General features: G+C 39.9%; 1 non-coding gene across 1 annotated transcript; it reads left to right on the plus strand.

The window, feature by feature from the left end:
• The first annotated feature begins 7,806 nt into the window (after nt 1-7,806).
• trnan-guu (transfer RNA asparagine (anticodon GUU)) lies at nt 7,807-7,880 on the plus strand. The gene has a single exon. It is a non-coding gene; the product is annotated as a tRNA-Asn (tRNA).
• Nucleotides 7,881-8,073: the final 193 nt, after the last annotated feature.

An 8,073-nucleotide genomic window follows, 5' to 3' on the forward strand; every position in this document is an offset into this window, starting at 1 on the left:
GGGACTGTGTTGTGGAGATCTGGGGACCTGGGTTCGATTCCCGGGTCCTCCCTGCGTGGAGTTTGCATGTTCTCCCCGTGTCTGCGTGGGTTTCCTCCGGGTGCTCCGGTTTCCTCCCACATTCCACAGACATGCAGGTTAGGTGGATTGGCGATTCTAAATTGGCCCTAGTGTGTGGTTGGTGTGTGGGTGTGTTTTTGTGTGTCCTGCGGTGGGTTGGCACCCTGCCCAGGATTGTTTCCTGCCTTGTGCCCTGTGTTGGCTGGGATTGGCTCCAGCAGACCCCCGTGACCCTGTGTTCGGATTCAGCGGGTTGGAAAATGGATGGATGGATGGACTGTGTTGTGTACTTGTGGGAACGGGGAAGACGTTGCCCACAAGTGAAGAAACAAAAATAAAACTTTTGTGTTTTATTAGTGTGCCTCCTGCATCTGTCTGTGTTGGGTTAAGTGCTGGTATAGCGCCATCTATTGTCACAATGTATACTTAGAATATGAGAGGTAATCACAAAAACAGGTGATTACAATAAAGTGTTGCATGATGGGAAAAATTTAAAGATGAGTTTTGTGATCAGCAGGCAAAAATCCATAAGAAACACTACAAAGTGCTCAGAAAGCAAAATATTTGTTGTCCAGTGTAATATGTGTTGGATGTAATCATTTACAATGGACAGTACTTATTTTTCCAGCTGTAAAGAAAAAATAAACGACTTATTTCTTAAAATCAATACATATATTAGTTAAAACTAAACTCAGAAGTATATCACAGCACAATTCTTTTGCATTTGTTTAAGTTACTCAGTCCAGTATTAAACCAGTTTTTGGATTGAGACAACAGGCTAATAGTCTACTGACAAGCCAAACACATGCACAGTCCCAATACTAGGAGAACTATGACTAATCCACAAGTGGTTTGTCACTTCCCTGAGGTACAGTCCAGCTGACAAGAGTTAGCATGTGGACTTGCTCAGCATTCTCATGTTTAGTTGGTGATAAACAGAACGATTGTTTCTTGTCAGCGATACTCAGTTTGCTATTTTTGAATACTTGTATCCATTTATGACCACAAATGAATGGCATCATAGTGTGCTGCCAGCCTTTTATGAATATCTGCGGCTTTTACACCCTCAGGACACATAAATCAAATTATTGCACTTCTTCGGTGAATGTGGAAAGTGGAGAGTTCAAGTTGATTTCATTTCAAGCAAAAAAAAATTTGAACAGAGAAGGCTAAGTCTGTTGCTATGTGTATTATCAGGAAATTTGTGAGACTTACCAGGAACGTTGATTGGGGACATCTACTCTCACACACACACACACATTCAAATATACATACACACATACACATAGTGATCCTATCCAGACAAACTCCTGAGTGGTGCCAATTGCCAGTCGCGCCACAATATAACACATTGGACACAACTACACACACATACATATAGAGATCCTGGCCAGACCAAGTCTTGAGTGGTGCCAATTGCCAGTCATAAGATTCGCTACATAAGGATTATGATCACAAGCTCTAACAAATATTGTGACACACATAAAAGCGCAACGTTTTACTTATATGCCACTTACTAGCTAAACAATGTCTTACTTTTACCACAGTTATTCAAATTACTGAGGCACAACCTCAGTAAATGTTTTCCAGACATTAAAAACTGCATATGTTTGCGAGGGTTGAAAAAGGTGGTTTTTGTGCAGAGGTGCCACCAATAAAAGATTCTCTATCTTAAAATGCTTCCAACATTGGTTTCATATTCTGAGTGAGTGAAGCACAAATGGGTTGTTAGTATATTGGCAATAACTTCCATTTATTGGGGCACAAAGCAAGGAATGTAAAGAAGTACTGCAGGATTTTATTTCTATTGCGGACCAAGCCTGTATATGTTCATCTATTTGTGTCCATGTCCAGGTTTTTATAGTTTGAATGTTTGCTGCCCAGTAATTAAATTGAAAGTTAGGTAGAGCCATGCCACCTTCTGCCTTTGGCTTTTGTAGGGTCGCTCTTTGGATACGTGGATGTTTTGAATTGCAAACAAGTGTAGCTATGGTTGAATCTAATTTCTAAAAAAATGATTTATTGATGTATATTGGAATGTTTTGAAATAAGAAGAGAAGCATAGGGAGGATATTCATCTTAACAATGTTAATTCTTCCAGCTAAAGTGAAATGAAGGGTTGACCATCTAGGCAAGTCTTGCTTAATTTTTTTCATACAGATGGCAAAATTTTGTTAATAAAGAGCTTTATGTTTACTTGTGGATGCTAAATGTTCGGCTGTTTCAATTCAAGTCATGAATGTCTGCTTAATGTCTTCTAGCTAATCGGCAAGTGCTCTCAGTTTAGGCGCATTTTCCTCAATTTTTTCCAGCATACCTTTAAAGGCCATCTCAAAGCAATTATATATGCGTTTCTCCGAGTGTTTATTATCCTGCTGCAGCCCCTGCAGCTCCCGCTGCAGCTTCTGGCTTGTCTTCTCACTTGTCTTGAGCATACCATTTATTTCTTTCTTGATCTTGATCTTGTTTGAGCTCAACGATCATTACCTTCAGTTTGGACATATCATTTCTGCTTTCGTGCACCATAGGTGAAGCGGCGAGCCCTATTACAGCCGATTCTCCCGGCTTGTGAGGAGTAGATGAAAGCGCGGACTGCAAGGCCTTTTCCAGTTTCAAGTGATCTTCTGGAATCGACGAGCTATCATGACCTGCATCACTTGCACATTCGCTCCCATTTTTGCTCTCAACTGGAGACGATGCAGTGGACCGTGGTCCTGAGAAGTCTGGGCTTTCGCCTGTCTGTTCCAGGTCAGTTTCCAAAAGGCTGTAACTTGAACTTAAACTTGCCTGTCTAGGCTTGGATGTAACTTTAGGTTTCTTTTCTGTTTCTTTCTGAGCCCCTTTCTTACCGCTCATGTTTATATATGCTTGCATATACTGTAATAGAACCTCCTTGGGTTGGGTAAATACAGGATACCTCAGGATAATAAGAAATAATAGAAAAAATAACACCGCTGCTAATGGAGCTCTGCTTCAGACGTCCATCCCTCGCAACGGACGAGACCAAAATCCAATGCTGCCATCTTTAGTTCTTGCTTGTTTTGGGGGGCTCGTCTCTTTAAATGGAGGACCTGCTGAATTGGATTTAAACTGTGTGAGTGGCTTGGTCATTCAAGAATTTTTCATTTTTTAGCTTTGAAAAACTCCTGTGTTGCCTTAGCAGTATTTTTGGATAATCATTTTGTTGTAGGATGAAGTGCCGTCCAATGAGCTTGGAGGCATTTACTGGACCTTCAGCAGATCGGATGTTTCTACATACCTCAGAATTCATTGTGCAGCTGCCATCAGAAGTTCCATCATCAGTGAAGAGAAGTGTGCCAGTCACTGTGGCAGCCATACATGTCCAAGCTATAACACCCCCACTACCATGTTCACTACCATGAAGTAGTCTGTTTTGGATCTTGGGCAGTTCCTTTCGTCTCCACACTTTGCTTTAGACATCACTCTGATGCACTCTTTTTCTCGTCTGTCTACAAGACCTTTTCCAGAATTCTGCAAGCTCTATGAGCTCCTTTTTTTCACAAACTGTGATTTGGCCATCCTGTTTTCATGGCTAACTAGTGGTCTGCGTCTTGCATTGTGGCCTCTGTGTTTCTGTTCATGTAGTTTTCTCCAGATAGTCATCTCTGACACACACAAACACACATCGAGCCCCTGAAGACTGGGTCTGTCAGACATGTGTTTGTGGCTTTGTCTTTACCATAGTGAGGATTCTTCTGTCATCAGCAGTGGAAGTCTTCCTTGGCCTACAAGTCCCTTTGCAATTACTGACCTGAGGAATCACATGCCGATTGTCACAAATATTATGACGCCATGAAATGGGGGGTTTTGGGGAGTTAGGGGGGTGTGGGGGAGACTGTGTAGAATAAGTGTTGTGTGACTGAAATGTATGGAAATGCTCTTAAATGAAAGTCTGCGATGTGCACTTTAATCACAATGTCTGAATTATTTCATTTGAAATTTGCAACTGTGAAGCAGAGGGGAGAAATCAAGGAAAACAATGGTCACAAACATTATGGCGGCCACTATGAAGTGAAGCACACTGGTCACAAGGTTTTCTCACTTCATCTTTATAAGCCTTTGTACTGCCTTTCATAATTACCGCATATATACTTGCGTATAAGTTGGGTCTTGAAACCCGAAAAATCAATCATAAAATCAGACCCTGACTTATACGCCCGTTCAAAAATATGACGGTTCATTTTTTTTTTACATCTTCTTGCGTCCTCCAATCTCATATCAGTTTCTCAGACGCATCGAATTTTGTTGCAGCAGCGCAGTTACCAACTTCTTTTGCCACTTCAATGACTTTTAATTTAAAACCAGCTTCATATTTTCTTCTGATCGAACACTCCATCGCAGATTAGGGATGCTCTTACGATAAAGGTGTATGAGGGTGTGAGATACAAAAAAAAAATTAAGATGGAAGAATTAATATTGTTAAGATGAATATCCTTCCTAAGCTTCTCTTTTTATTTCAAAACATTCCAATATACATCAATAAATCGTTTTTTAAGAAATTAGATTCAACCATAACCTTATTTATTTGGAATTCAAAACATCCATGTATCCAAAGAGCGACCATACAAAGACCTAAGGCAGAAGGTGGCATGGTTCTACCTAACTTTCAATTTTATTTTATTTAAATTTTATTACTGGGCAGCAAATATACAAGCTATTAAAACCTGGACATGGACACAATGATGAACAGATGAACAGACACAGGTTTTGTCCGCAATAGAAATAAAATCCTGCGGTACTCCTTTACATTCCTTGCTTTGTACCCCAATAAATGCAAGTTATCAACAATATACTAACAAAAAACACAGAACAGTGCAAACGTCGCTTCGGAATATTTCGGGTATTACCGTGTGGTCACGTAGGCACAATACATTAAGAAAAATAGGCAGTGTCCTCCATGGTTACTCTCTCAGGTGGGTGTTAGCATATCATAATCTCTTGGACCAATAGCGTGAGTTTTCCACATTCAACTTATACGACCGACATTATACCGGAAATTATATGGTAAAATCAAGTCCCGACTTATAATAATAATAATAATAATAATTCTTTGCATTTATATAGTGCTTTTCTCACTACTCACTACTCTCACTTTCTCACTACTTATCTGTGGGAGAACTTAAACGCGAGTATATACGGTACCTACAATATTTGTTCCTCAGGTTTAACATAACAAGCTTATTTTAAACCAACACTGTAGTAGCATTTCCAGATTAGAATACGTCTGTGATAAGTGGCCTGCTTTTCATAGTATAAGACCTCAGCAGCACGCTATGCACTGTACCTACACAAGTCATCTGGTCAGTAACCTTTTAACTGTGCTATTTGTTGTATATTTAATATACGGTAAATCCCTCTGTTTGACTCTATACAGTGCATGTGCAAGACTTTCTTAATATGTGAAGCTTTGGCAGCAGACATTTGGCATCTAACACATTGTTATTTTTCTTCTTAAATAAGCCATTTTAAGCCATTCCTTGGCATCTAAATTCATTTCCTGAAAATGCGTCATTGTGGCCTGGTGGTTAAAGAGCTGGGCTGTCAACCACAACGTTTCAGGTCAAGTTCCCACTGCTGTCTCCACTGTATGACCCTAAATGAGTCCCTGGTCATAAGTAGCATATGTGCTTCAAGAAAGCAGTGTTACATTGTAAAAAAATAAAGGTTTGTCGCGTCAAACCCAATAGGACCTCTAGCTGGAATCGCTGCCAAAGGGGCTTCAACTACAAGTAAGTACTGATGAGTGGGTCTAAATGTTTCTGTTGTTTCTTTCTAATACATTTGCAAATATTTATAAAATCCTGTTTGCACTTCGTAATTTTGGGGTATTGAATATTGATAGATGTGGGGAAAAAAAATTGTTTAAATGTTTTTAAAACAAGAGTGCAACATAGTAAAATGTGAAAAAGTGAAAGGATATAAATAAATTCTGAATCCACCTTATATGAATATACACATACATAAAAATATATCTAAAAATATAAAAATAAAATTTCCTTTAAAGATTTCACTGTAACAAGCCAAACACAGGTGGTACCGATCAAACACATTTAGGGTGGCACTGGTAGTTTTTGATTTTCATTTCCTTTTTCAATATTTGTGCAAGTTCTGTTTGTAATTGTATTCCTAACTGGCACAACCAGGCCCAAACACTTTTCTGCACTGCATTCTGAGGTATCTTCTCTAGCCATATTTTATTACACTGATGGGCAAAATTTGATTGCAAATATTATGGTGCTGAAGAGTTTGTCGTGGTGAGAATCTAAAGCTGGACTCAAACAATTTTAAAATACAATACAATTTTATTTTATTATTATTACACAATTCACTGAGTGCAGGCACAGTGTGCTGTGAAAAATTCTTGTTACAGGTTATACTATGCTATATAATACTAGCTGAATATTTATGTGATCAATTATTTTGTGTTTTATATTTTAATAGGTATAGGCCTCTTTGCAAAGATCTATTTTCACTTTGATGTTAATGAGACTTTTTCTGTTGATCAAAATCAAAAAAGCCAAATTAAATCCAAAGTTGCAAAACAATCAATTGTAAAAATGCTCAAAAGGGTGAATACTTTTGATACCCATGTTAACATTATGCAATTCAGGCTCCAAATTGTTTGTAATTTCAACTGTAGTAAAAAGATTAAAATTAATAAAACTTATACAAATGTGCTCATGAGTAATTGAAAAAAAGACTTGCTATTCTTATTTAATTAAGAGGCACCTACTTTATGTGTTCCTGCCATCTAGTGGTGATTTATTGAATTGCTTGTTATATTTCGAGCAAACATTTTATTTGGAGAAGCAACGCCTGGAAGTTCTAAGGGGCAAAAGAGTTTTAAAAAAACAAAGACAAAGGAAAGAAATTGATATTAAATATTCAAAAAAAGGCAGCACCTCATTTTAACAAGATATTCAAAGTGATCTCAGATTGGCTGGCTACTTTTTAAAGTTATATGAATGGTCAGAAGTGGGTGGCACTGATATGGGAAAACAACATCAAAGGGCCTGGAAGGCAAGCAAAAGTGATCAAAACAATAAAAAAGAAAGACAAGGGAAATAAATGGGTCTTAAATATTCAATAAAGAAACACCTCACTTGCACAAAGTATTCAAAGTGATCAGTGATTCCTTATCAAAGAGTTACACGATGGGTCGAAAGCTGGTCTCCCGCGTGACAGGCGGGGATACTCACCACTACACGAACGGGTTTTTATTATTTTGATTATTACCAGTAGTAGTGGGAGTAGAATTGCCAGTTGTATTATTAGTATTAGCAATTGTATTTTTTTCAACATCTTTTACTGGACTACTTGCACACTTGGCCGCATGTTTGAATCCAACCTTTGCAGAACTCGATTTACTGATCCGGCCTCGGTGGACGACTTCACTTTTTCTCCCCCGCCCTGCCTGGCGTCAAGACGAGTTAGGGCTGCTGGCGCCCTCTCGGCCGCCGTCCTCCTCAGGCGCTCTTGCCTGCCTAACATGCAGCGCGGTCGGTCCGTCAAGTGCTGGAGCTCGGGCACAGAACACCCAATACGAATCGGTCATTCGCTTCCTGCCATTAACCTGTCCGTGTCGTCCTTCCTTAATGAATGTGCTTTGAGACATCTTTCCACATTGCCTCCAGGGACGGCCATCCTACCTTCGGGCAGCAGTCACTTCGCTCGAGACATCAGCTGGGCTTACTCAAACGTCCCCTTGGCCAGCCGGTACTTCGAGTCTCTGTGGCGCAATCGGTGAGCGCGTTCGGCTGTTAACCGAAAGGTTTGTGGTTCGAGCCCACCCAGGGACGCGTGTGGTGCATTTTGACAAAATCCCAAGCCAGCAACGGGCTGCCCGGGTTAAGGGTTGCAAAGAAACGGCCCTCCCAGCAGTGAAGGCGAGCCAAAGACGCGAACGACAGGGGCGCTAAACAACACGCGCCACCGAGCTTTCTGCATCGACAGCTGCCAATGTGAAAATGCACCTCATTCGGTTCGTTTTAA

This window comes from Erpetoichthys calabaricus, chromosome 14 (assembly GCF_900747795.2).
Source record: "Erpetoichthys calabaricus chromosome 14, fErpCal1.3, whole genome shotgun sequence".
In the NCBI taxonomy this organism is placed as follows: domain Eukaryota; kingdom Metazoa; phylum Chordata; class Cladistia; order Polypteriformes; family Polypteridae; genus Erpetoichthys; species Erpetoichthys calabaricus.